Source organism: Corvus brachyrhynchos, unplaced genomic scaffold (assembly GCF_000691975.1).
Source record: "Corvus brachyrhynchos isolate BGI_N302 unplaced genomic scaffold, ASM69197v1 scaffold616, whole genome shotgun sequence".
NCBI classification, from domain to species: Eukaryota; Metazoa; Chordata; class Aves; order Passeriformes; family Corvidae; genus Corvus; species Corvus brachyrhynchos.
Window position 1 is genome coordinate 1,421,293 of NW_008238831.1, and position 13,014 is coordinate 1,434,306.

General features: G+C 41.0%; 1 protein-coding gene across 8 annotated transcripts in view; it reads right to left on the bottom strand.

Annotated features, from left to right (window-relative positions):
• KCNIP1 (potassium voltage-gated channel interacting protein 1) overlaps nt 1-13,014 on the bottom strand; it is a 295,262-nt gene that overhangs the window by 77,531 nt on the left and 204,717 nt on the right. Inside the window, exon 1 of one of the 8 annotated variants that reach the window (XM_017738175.1) lies at nt 2,751-2,974. The exons of the other annotated variants lie outside the window; for them this stretch is intronic. The gene's annotated coding sequence lies outside the window, so the exon portion shown is untranslated. Of the gene's footprint in view, nt 1-2,750; nt 2,975-13,014 lie in introns of those variants that run through there. 8 annotated transcript variants of the gene reach the window in all.

Sequence of the window (13,014 nt, forward strand, 5' to 3'; positions counted from 1 at the left end):
GGGCGCCCTCGGTGCAGGTGGGCCCCCAGCCCTGCCCCGGCCCCGGGGACGCTGCCGGCCCTGCCCGGCTCCTGCAAGTGGTGCCGACACTTCTGCCCTGCCCTGCCCTGCCCTGCCCCGACCCGACCCGACCCTGCTGCTCCCTCCAGCAGCGCTGCCCCCACTCGGGCCCGGGCTGGGCTGGTGCCCCAATCCTGGGAAAGGCACTGCCTCTGAATGCAAGGCTTCCCTTAGCACACACAGAACAGAAAAACACTACATGGAGGGAGGAACTGTTGTCCCTTATCCCAAACAGTTTTCTCTTTGAATTCACCTGCTATGCATGAACTGGGACAAAATGCTGACAGTTTGGGAAACCAAACAGTTGTCACATTAAGCAGATCCTCAGAAACCACCAAAAACCTAAAAGGAGCTGGCGCTGTCTGGTGTTGAAAGTTGGAGTTGATTTTTCGGTTTTGTTTGTTGGTTTTGAGCGGTATTGTTTTTCCCCTAATTAGGCAGTAAGTCAAAACTAATTGTTTTAATGAAATAACTTGACTTTGAGAGGTACCAAAATTCAGACAATTTTGGAAAAGTCCAGGACTTCAGAAAACCAGGATACTCCTTTTCAGGTCTGGCTATTAAGATGGGTAACTTTTAAAAATAATTTTGTTTGAATTTCGTCAGCAGCTATTTTAGGAGACATTTCATAGTCTGTTCTGACAGTTGATCAGTCCAAATCAGTATTAAACCTGTCACTTTCACCAACAGTACATTCACTCCAAACAGGACAGTGAGCATCTTTTGTACTTATTCACTGAGCATAGATCTTTTAAGGTGATGCTTTGACTTGTGATATGGCACATGTGCTAGACATTAACTGAAAACTACCTTTAAATATTCAGTATTCTGTGATTGTATCAATGATCAAAGAGAGAAATTCTACTTATTAATTAATAAACCAGGATTTAAACCACAAATATGGAGCAACCAGAAATAGGGAGCTGTCATTCATGAAACATAAATCAGCATTTTCTATGTCTTTTCCCACCCAGCTAATTGCAAACAGTAATGAACCATAGACAAAAACTCAATGGCTTTTTTTGGGGAAAAATTCAATGCCAAAATGGCCTATTTAATCAATTGATAGTAATTGTGTAAAGAACATTATCTAAACTTCAGTTTTCTGAGCAATTATTGTAACAGGAAAAGCATGAAACTAGGGAAGAAGAGAGAAGGAATTCATTATACTTCTTTTATGGCAAAAACCTGCAAGAGAAATTAAAAACCCTAATCTCACCTATATTGATGTTGATATTTACAGCAGATTCTCCAAGCTGTGCGATTCTGTAACACATATCACTCACAAATATTTACTCTTAATGGACATTTTTCCTTGAAGGAATGCTAAAATGTGTACCAAAGCAGAAGGTTATAACTGCTATTGTCATTTCTACTCAATTACTGCCTACACAAGAACTGTCAAGCAGTGAAGGCAAGAGAAAGAGAAACACCACCACTGATGGTGAATTTCCTGGCTTTTATCACTGTGTCAAAACATTATCGTTCTGTAATCACAGGCTTTCATGTAAAACAGTTCAAATGGCAGGAAAATCCCAATGCAAAGCATTTTTAGATATCACTTTAGTGATGGCAAGGAGCAGGATTAAACACGGCTTATATTTAGTAAGCAGGTACTTAAAGGAACTCCCACCCTAACCACGGGCCAGGCTTTCCACAGCACGGGGCCCTCCGGAGGCTTTGGAGCAGCTGCACTCTGTGTAGGCAGCAGGAGGGTGGTGGGAACGCCCTGTGGAAAGATCCTGTAACACAGGGACTTACCTCCAACAGGTGTTTACTGCCATGAAGCCTTTCCTGGAGTTCCTCTTCAAAGTTTGGGGACCAGGAATCCTGTCTTTCATCGACACACAAACCCAAGTTTAAACTGCTTTCCTGTGCCTCAGGTTTCTAAAGCCAAGTTATCCTTGGAGTCTCTTGCCAAAGATACCTTTTGCTCTTTGGCTTCGTGAATATTAAAATTGTCTCTATTACATGTTGAACCTAACTAATGATACTGAAAGAGACCTGGACCAGAGTATCTCTTGGGAGGAGATACATTCTCCTGGGAAAGGGGAGCACACACTCAAATCTCACTTCAAAAGGAAGGAATTTTACCCCCAAACCAGACTAGTGCTCCAGCCTCTTGGGCTGGAAGTTTCTTCTCAGGCTCCCCAAATTTAGTTCATGGTTTCCTCAGCACCTGCCAAGACTCAACTCTTACTGTTCTGTGAACTACCTTAACTTCTAAAAGGAGCTCAAATGAAATGTGTTGTGTATATGTCACTTTCAGTAATTTATTTTTGGCTAAAACTAGTTATTTAAAGGTGTCAAATTTATAAAGGAGTTTGACCATTCTGCTGCATAAATATTTTAACCGAAAAGATCCAACACCAATTCCACACTTTAAACCCCAGCACAATGCTTCCCTTGTGATCACAATTCATCCCTGAAACACATGAAACCTACAGACAGTGCAGGGGAGAAGACACCCTATTATGACAGCAGATAATGACATATCAATGTATTATTACAGCAGTAAGTCCACAGCCAACCAAAGCTGCTCTCATTAAAGAGCAGCACCTCTCCAGCTGTGTGTGAATCACACACTTTCAGATACAGACATCCCTGTACGGCGCTTGCAAAGCCCTCAGGTGGGAAGCCAGATTAGCCTTAGTTACTTTTAATGACATTAGGGGAGCACACACACTTACCATACCTCTGCTCACGTGTAACCTTCACTCCACACAGGAGGCTCTGTTACTACCTGCACAGCTTTGTGCGTATCCTGTTTAGATTTGTTTCCTGCAGAAACCACCAGCGCTCACAGCAGAACTGCACCGAGACACAGGATCGCTTCTAAGCAGCAGTGTTGTAACAGAGGTATTTATATGTCTCAGCAGCTCCTTCCCCTCAAGTCATTCACACGAGTCTTTCCCTGGAAATGAAGCATGAAAGTGTGGGAAACTATTCGCAGCTTGATGACTGCATTTCCTGCGAGCCAAAATACTAGGACTGTGTGAATACACAAATCTTATTTACAAATCAGGCTGTTAGAAAACTTGGATCCAAAAGGAGGCATCTGTGTGTTTTCTGTGCTACAAATAGTTACAACAGGTTGCCTAAAACGGCTTATTTCTTTGGCTAGTGGGCAACAGTAATTTATGAAAATTATTTATTAGATATTTGTATCTAAAAAAAAGTACATTAATTTACAAATTATAGGTTTTTCTGCTTCTGAAATGTTCAAGGAGTGTCTCTGGGTCAAACCCTGAAACTGTTACCAGACTCCCTGGGTGTGGAAAGTAGAACACAAGGGGAGTTGCAGTGCTGTACAGTTCCCAGGCTGGGTGCTGGAGCATGGCCATTTCTCTTTCAAATCTCAGGATGAGCCTCCCCGTCCCCAGCTAAAAGGCAGTGATAACAGAGGTGTGTGACTGATATATTCCCCACTGGTCTTACAGGCAGCATTGCAATTTTCATAGTATCTTCACCAAAGAAAACCAAACCATACAAACCTAAAAGAAAGAATTCAGGCAAATGGCTCAAGTTTTGCATTAAATACAGCAACCTTCCAATTAATTCATGGTGCTTATAGCAAGCACGACAAAATCCTTGGAGTACTCTATACACAGATACTGAACCCTGCCAAGACATCATGAGTTAGGGACTAGTTACCATCTCATTAAAATACATAGAACTGACATGGATGAATTCCCTTGTCTGCTTTCATAATCCCAATTTTTATGTTTATGCTACACAAATTTTAAATGACTAAACAAATATCAAGTCTAAAATCCAAGTTTTTAGACTTTTTTTCCCTCACTTAAGACCTGATTTTGTCACAATACTGCATGTATTACAGATCTTGGCAAGATGAGTAGCTGGAATCAATTTTATGGTAAGAACCACCTCTTTGTTTTAATTAATTCTTGGACTAATAAGTAATTCACTTATTATTAGAAGGGATGACAGGCACCAGAGCTTGCGGCAAATCATCATTAACACCAACAGATGCTTTAGTCCCGTTATCTAGGAACATTTAAGCTGAATGTATCTGGGTGAAAGCCAGGCTTTCACTGAAAAAACAGTAAAATATATGTTTTAGCTGAGTGGGTCCCTGTAAATACAGGTCTATGCTATGACTTGTCTCTGGAATAAAGAATAACTGAAATGACATTGTCTGTACCTTATTTTTTAAAAAGCAAAAATCTTGAGTGGCACAATTTTTTGTAAGTTAACATTACTAGAAGAGCAAACATTTTCATTTAGAATTTGAAAATGAGAGAAAGCCTGATAGCTTGCTATGGAATGCCATCCTGATCAGATCCCATCCTCTCAACAGCTCTCAGTCCTCACATCCCTTCTCAAGCTAAAGGTTTGGGGATTCTGTTCACATGGAATCACAGATTGATCACTTAGAAATTATTCCCATCCAATGAATGTCCCCCCACTTTTCAGGCACAACTCCTTTGGTTGTATGCTAAGGCACGTTTTGAAATGTACCTTTCTTTTGAAGAAATCAGTGGCAAACTATTGATTAGGAAATTTGGGAGTTAATTTGGAATAACTGAAACTTCCAGCATTGTATCATGAGTTTAAAATTATTTCCTGTGATGTTTATGATGAACACCAACATACAAAAGCCTTTATACTATCTTTGAAGTAAGGAAAGCCTGGTGTATTTAAGACCAGCAAAGAAGAGTGACAACAGTTTTGCTTTGCTTGTATGCATAACTTTTGGTCTCCCTTTTAAACTGTCTTTATTTCAACACAGCAGTTTTCTAGCTTTTACCCTTCTGATTCTCTCCCTGATTCTGCTGGTGGAGGAGTGAGAGAGAGGCTGTATAGGGCTTTGTTGCTGGCTGGGGTTAAACCGTGACATAGCTGAAATGCAAAGCTTCTGAGTTATGGGTAAATCTAAACACTTTGGCCTGAGTAAAAAAAACCCACCACTCTGCACAGATAAACAAACAAAGTGAAGATAACCATTATGGTTGCTAAAATACATTGCTGGAATCAAACCTGCTTTACATTCTTAATAAACAATACATGGTGCAGGGTCTGGAAAATACCTCCCAGACAGAATAATAATTCACAGCTATTGGGGGGGGGGGATTTTTTTTAACCCTACCATTTCTCTTCCACTGAGGTTTCCTGCTCTTGCCTCTGCAGCTGTCACTGTAAGAGTCATCAGGCATGAAGAAGAAAAGCATGAGATGCCTGACTGCATCTATGCCTCTCAGAAGAGTAGTGGGCACACAACAGGCTTGCAGCCAGGGTGCAGTGGCCTGCAGTTTGCATGTGACTTTTCCAAGTGCTCTGAAGAAGGTCATCTGGCCTGCTAGCATGAGAGCTGTAAAGAGGGGAATTATTTGATTGCTGGAAGTATTTGGTTTCTGCAATCAACAGACTACCTAAAAAATGAATATCTGAAACCCATACTCTAGGATAAGGTGCTAGCTGGGAAAAAAAGTAAAGAGTTAGTAATCCAGACTGCCAAAACAGGAGGATAAGGGGAACGCAGCTTTTTGTGTGTGCGTGAACATGTGAAAGAATGACCTTGAGCAACAAAAACAGCCACCTCTAGGAAGTGGTAGCATACAGATATGCCTGGAAAAAACATGGCATTGATGACAAGATTGTTGAATTAAGTAAATATTTTCTTAGATGATGTGGAAAAAAACAACTAGAAAAGGGATCATCCAAACTGGATTCTAACTAAAAGTATGGAAACTGATAAAATCAATGACATGGGACTGGATTTTTTAATAGGTAAGGGAGAGGTTAGAGGACGTTTAGATAAGTCAGAGGGTTTGAAATTGGTTGGGCCTGATACACATCCATGGCTAATGAAACCTCAGGGGTGTCAGCAGTTATTGGCAACCCAGTGTTCTTCAGAACAGGATGACTGAAACAAGATAAATACACTTCCTGTCTTTGCAAGGGGCAGAAAATGAGAAAACGGGGAATTAGGTCTCTATCTATCAGTTTAGCTGCGGTTCTTAGAAACAAATAAACCCAAACAATGGGTAAGCAGACAGAGAATCACAAGAAAATGAGTGGTTTCCTGATTGGATCTGTTCAGAGTAATTGGTGTCAAACCAATCTCGTTTCCTTCAATAGTACGACAATAGATTTTGTGTCACATCTTTACTCCTCTAAAGCTTTTTCCAGTATTTCATCTCACTTTCTTGTATATAAGCTAAGAAAACACTGTCTCAATGAAAGTCTTAGGGTGGATACAGAACTAGTTGAAAAACTACTCAGAGTAGTGTCAAAGATTCATGCTCTAGGAGATACAACAAACCTGAGCCCTATCGGGGGCTGCCTTACATCTGCTATCAGTCATTATGAATGGCAAATGAATTCATTTTCTTACTATATTTGCAAGTAATTCCAAGTTGGGAAAGGAGGGAAAATGTAAATTAAAAAAAATCTTAAAAGTTGGAGTCTGAAACAAACAAAACGAGGTTTCTATTCAAGAGGAACAAAGCTAGACATCTACCCTACGTTAGGATAATCACTGCAAAAATGTAGGGCAAGAAAGAATTTTCCTGGAATTACAGCTGCATTAAAAATTTCAGGAGCTATAAGGAATTAAAACTCATATGTTACAAATAACAGGCAAATTCTTTCTACAAACACATCACTTACAAGACAAATGAAATAGCCCTTCTACTCTTCTCCACGCTATCAAGGCCTCAGTTGAGTATAATCCAGTTCTGGGTCCTGTACAGCCAAAATGATAATAGCCTATTAAAGAACATCCAGACCAGTGAGATTGATCAATAGTCTAATAAACAAGAGATAAACAAATTGAAGTTGCTCAAGAAAGAAGAGGCCAAAAGCAAATGAAAAGTACAGTAAAGACCAGGACAGAAGAAGAGGTAAATCTGTTCTACATGTCCTTGGTGGATCTGAGGAGCAACAGGCTTCAAGTTTAGCAGGAATCAATCTGGTATGAGGAAAAAGCTTTCACTGAAGGTAACAAAGCACTGAAATAAATTGCCTAGAGGGATTGTGGAGCCTCTGTGTTGGAAGAAAAACAGTTCCAGAATCCAGTGAGGGATTGACATATGGATCAAATTGGGTCCAGAGGAGTCTGTGCTATGGCTGTGCCTCTGCTGCTGTAAGCTCACCCTGCAGCCTGCCAGCTCAGTGTCACACAGAGCCTGGGGAAATCACTGACAGCAAACAGATATTCTGTATTTGATATGGAAACTGCCTAAAAAGGGTATTTTCTCCAGTCGCCATGGCCATCCTGGCTACAATCTGCCAGGATGTAGTACTGTGTATTAGTACTCACTATTACTTATTAGTAATATTAGTACTCACTTTATACCACAGGAAATAATAAAAATTTTTAAAAGTGGGGGATGGCAGGTGGTGGTGGTGGTGGTGTTTTGAACTATTTCCACCTGTCTGGGTCTAGTTTCACACACAGTATTTTAGCACAAACCTACACTCATGAATGAACTGAATTATCTCTGTGTTCCTGCTGGTGCATCCTGGGACACTCCTGGGTCACACCTGGAGGTAACTTACTCCTCCTGCAGCATGGGCTGTGTCCTGCTTCCTGAGAGCACAATTTATTAACAACTACCCTGCTACTGCACAGGCCTAGAACTCAATGCAGGTGTACCTTTTTCCTACTTTCCTGGCTTTTGGTACTTCACTAAGTTTGCTACAGAGTCCTGTATATATTCTGGATAAAAAATGCTTTATGGGGTACCTGGTAGCTTGTGACTAGAAAGGACTCGGCTTGACATCAGCACTGTTCCTATAGGTGAATCTGGAGCCAGCCAGCAGAGCCAGCTGGGGTCCTGGCCCTGTGCTCAGCTATTCCTCCCACTGGAATTTTCTATTTCCACTGCCTTTGTCCTGGTTTATAGAGGAGGGTGCTGTCATATTGCTTCACTTTTACTGAGAGGTTGCTTTGTAATTTGCATGTAATTTGTGTATTTGCACAATGGCGCGCCGTGGAGTTCAAAGCTATTTTCTCACTTTCAAAGTAGTCCTTGCGAGTAAGTTGTCCTAAGTCTGATGTGCACCAGGCTTGTAGTTTTGTTCTTGATTGAGTACTGCTGTGCTATATTCTTTTTAAAACTCTAGCTATTCTGGGAGAGGCGTATAATTTAATATGTTCAATAGTTTTCTTGTCAGGCATTCATGTACAACTTCCTTCATCTTGCATTCAGATGTTTGATATTCCACAGTAATTGGATTTGCTGCATTTGTGTTTACTTTTATGTCCTAGAGTAAATGCCGCTTTTTTAGCCAAGGACTGTTAAAGTTTTTGCTGAAGCCTACAGCAGCCTGTCCTGGAGGTTTTCTGACGCTTGCAATGCCAGTTTTCAAGCAATTCAGAACTGTTTTCACAAGGGTACTAATGTACAAATTACTATAGCCTGAACATTCCATTAAGCAAAAAAAAAAAAGCTCTTCCCATACAGCAGCAGCTGTGGGCACTCAGTGTGGTCCTGTTAACCTGCTATTTGACCAGATGCACAGCAATTCAGGTTATTATTATCACTGGGCAAATATCCAAGCAGAGACAAGGAAGAAAAGCTTTTCTCACAGATATTGCTCTGAAGCCCATTCATAGGCAGAACTGGCCTCCCCATTGAAAACAAAATGAGAAACCTGAAGATACAGTGCAGGACAGATCTTCAAAACTTTCTGCAGGGTCAGCACCAATGTCCCATGGAACTTGGACTCAGGAAGCTGATCTAGGACTGCAGAAAACCAACTCTGTGAAGAGGAGAGCTGTAGGACATCTGAAGACTAGTCCCACCATCTCTGCCTGTAAAACTGAAATCCAGTCCCACAACTTCCTTTGCAAGTATGACCAGACATCTACGGACAAGTGGAAGACTATCCCTACTGGCATGGGGGATGCCATCCCATGGCTCAGTAAGCAGGCTCTGTGCTTCTGCCAGCTCTGTTAGCTCACTGCTCAGGTATTTACTTTGGAACCAGTTTCTTTTCCCACTGAATAGATGTGGGAGAATCAAGATGCAGGGATGAAGGCAGGAGAGAGGCCAGGAGTAATCATAACTTAAAAGACAGGGCTTCAGGACATGATTAACAGGCCACACATTTTAGTTTGTCTCTGATGTTTGCACTGGTAGTATGCAAGTTTCTCCTATAAGTCTCATCACATTTTTCTTTCTTCTCAACAATATGTGAATGTTGTGTCAGGAATTGTCTTTTCTGCTCAGGATCAATGGTAGCTCCTTTCAACCTTTTCCTTTTGTATTTAAGAAGCCCAGCTGGGAGTTCTAAGCAGCTGAGCTCAAAAAGCTGCTTTTAAAATCAAGAAGCAAAAGTGCAAACAGCTACAGGGAGTGCTACTGAAACCTTTAAGAGGTGAAAAGGAGCATAAATGCTCCAGTACAGCTGGCTGATTCCCAGTGTGTCCATACAGGATGCATGTGGCAGGGCTTGGTTGGCTTGTTCTGAGCAGGACTGACCACAGGTTTTTCCCAAACATCTTTGCAGGGACAAGCAAGTGTTAGAAATTTGAAGAACCTCACTGTTCTTCAAACCCTCTTGGTCTGCAGGGAGCCTCAACATAGGATCCTCAAGTTTTATAAACAACAGAAAAATTGAGGAAAACAAGTGTTGGACAGTAGGTAAGGGACACAGGATGGTGAGCAGATCACCAGGAATAGCCAGTGCTCCTCCTGACAAGGAGAAAAAAGCTAGCACACAGTCCTGCTAAGAAACAAACTTAGGTCAACTGGAAGCAAGTAAAACATTCATATTCTTTGGAGAAAAACCCAGAGAAAGCAATTACTGGAGCTATTTTTACTTACAAAGGTGAAAACCATCTTAGGCTGTGGTAAAGGAAGCAGCTAATTGTTCACATGGGTGAGAGATTTGGGTCTCCTCCATTCCAGTACTGTATAATGATTTGCTTTTATATCCTAGTATGTTCTCAAGTAATATTAGACTGGTAGAGCAGCTCACATGCTGTCCTAGACCAGATGCCCCTTGAGTTGCAATGTATTCCCCTCTGCCAAAAGAAAGCCTCAGCTGCTGCTGCAGGTATCAGCATGACCACTGTGCATGACCACTGGTCCCACACAGGGAGACCCTTGAGGACTGGCCATGGAAAAACAGGAATGCAGAAGAGCCCTCTGGTCCGTAACTTCTCTTTGGTCCACTGAACCTTGACCATTCCCAAGGCTTTATTTAACCTGTTGAGATGCTATAGAAATGCTTTTTATTCAGACTATTTCACTACTGTAGGCTCCCTTTCTGCTTTTTTTTCTGATGCAGGAAGATACCTCCTGAAGTGGGATCCTCAAGGCCCTCCTCTCGTGTTCTTTTCTGGGCTACCTCTTCATCCTTTGCGTTTTGGTTCATACAAGGCAATGATCCTCCACCTCAAAAGACAACTGAGATTCTCCTATGGTGTATAACACTGTGACTTCTAGCAGAACTACAGTATGTCACCACTGATGTACAAGAACATTATTTCCCTATATTTTCAATGAAATACATTAATTCAGTGTACATTAACCAAGGCATTACAAATTAGTGACTGTCTGTGAGACATTGTGTGCTCAAAGAATTTTAAAATGTGCTATAGAAAGCACAATATTTTGAACTATATGATAAATGAAAATTAAGATGTGTCACATTTTTATGGAGTACCTCTTCATTTTCCCCTCCTAAAATATGCATATTGTACAGTAGAATTTTCACAAGAATGAACTAGAGAAAAAACCCACCTTTCAGAGCATGTCGGAATTAGGTCATCTCAACATTGTTGGGATGTTTATTGAATTCATATTTTTCTACCATTTTTCAAATGACACAATAGAAGAAGTTCTTTAAGTAACAATTCAGAGGTCAGGACAAAAGCCAAAAAAAGGGACAATTTTGACAAGTGGTAAAATCCTTTGAATCCAAGACAACTGAACTAGGAAGCAATTTTAAGCACAGAAGCATTCCAGTTAGGACAAAAGTGGGTCAGGTATTTAATGGAAAACCACAGATTAAAGCAAAAAGTTTTTTTCCACTTCACAGTACAGCAAACTCAGATTAAATAACAAGCCAGAAGCTAGATGGTTTTGAGGTACAAAAATAAAATTGACATTCTGTCAATATGGACTTAAGATTAGTTAGTAAACAGAGTCCAGGGAGTGGCCCAGCGAGTTTATGTCCACCACAGTGGGCTCTGTGGGAATCATGGGGTCACAGAAGTTCCCCTAACCTTTCAAGAAGATCTGAGATGATGGAACTGTAAATAGAGTGACTCTCCTATCAGGTCACCAATTCCCCTGGTAGGAATTTTCAGTAGCATGCGTTCCCTTGTGAATGGTGGTACCACCCCTGCCATGGGGCCACACACCATTACTGACACAGGAACAGCAGCTCCGTCCACCAACACAGCAGCAGCACTCAGGGCTCACCCTTGTTTGTGCTGATACAGTTTCCCTGGGGACACACAAACACTACCAGTTCCTGCCTGAGAAAAGAAGTCTCGTAATTTTGTGGAGCCACTTCGAGCAACCTGATCTAGTGGATGGGCAAGGGGTTTGGAACCAGATGACCTTTAAGGTCTCTTCTAATCCAAACCATTCTGTGATTCTGTGATTTTACAATTAGGAGGACAAAATCTGTGCTGGTGCAGTTGTGTACTTCCCAGGTGCTCTGGAACTTTAAAATGTCCCTCTAGAGCCTCTCAGGATACTGTCTCCAAACATTTACACTGTGTGGCATCACCACGTATTTGTAAACACAAATATTTTTATCTAGTTAGAATATGAATATGGATTCCTGGCGAGCCTCAGTGTCCACGCCCTGGGCCTGGCTGTGCTCACTATGGATTAATGGCTTCTCAACACCAAAATCCGCTCCTCATGCTCATGTACCTTCTTGATCTCTAGGGCAAAAGTAGTTCATACAATTGGGACATGAAGTGTGAGGCTTTTTTATTATTTAATTATTACTATTACTTTTAACTCCTTTGTTGGGTGTTTAAGTAAAGAAGCTGCCTGGTCTGCACAACTGGAGAGTATTGCTCACAGTCACAGAGTACTGAGGTAGTAGCCAAAGAGGTTGTAGGTGCTTTTGACTTCTCAGACACCACAAAGCAGTGCTTCAGCATGGTGGAGAGAAGCTTTTACAGTTTTTGTGATTTTGAAACTCATATAAATATTTTCATAGTCCTAATTTGAGTGAACATAGAATTGTGTAATCATTGTTGTATCAACATCTCAGAAGTCTTTTCTCAATAAAATACCAAAGAAATCAAGTGAAAAAGATTCTCTTTTCTTTACAAGAGTTCCAATCCAAATCATGATACCAGGGAATTTGTGGTTCCACAAGTGGTGTTTAAACCCCAATAAAACAGGGGATTCCACTAGTCCACAGCAAAAAGACTCCTCATTCCTACCTAGTGACAAAGGGGAAAAAATTGTTCCGCTTCAATCAAAAATTAACCAAACAAGCATAGGCCTCATTGGGTGTCACAGTTACTCACACACAGGCCTCTGCAACAGGCTGAAATAAATTATTCAAGCTGCTTTATTACCTCATGAGATAAGAACAAAAAGTGCTCATAACCTGTATTAAGTGGAATTTTAAAGGCTATAGGATACATATATGGGCAAATAAGTTCACCTTACATTGTGCAAGAGCTGTCTCTGCCCTTGAGCAAATAATAGCTATGCTTATAAATCCCAAATGAATAACTGGACCTTATAAGCAGTCTCCCTTCATAAGCACACAGATCATTTTCCTGACAAAAATACTGATCAAACAACCCTTGAAATGAAGGCAGCTATCCTTAAACCAAACAGAAGAAAAAGCTCTGTGCACACTATGTTTGAAAGCTGTGCAAATATACTCACAAAAATCAGGGCCATAATACAGCAATTTTCAGTTTCAGGAGAAAAGCCATGTGAAGAACAACGTGAGAATTCTGCATTTTTTTTACAACAGTTTTGAGTGACTGTTGAT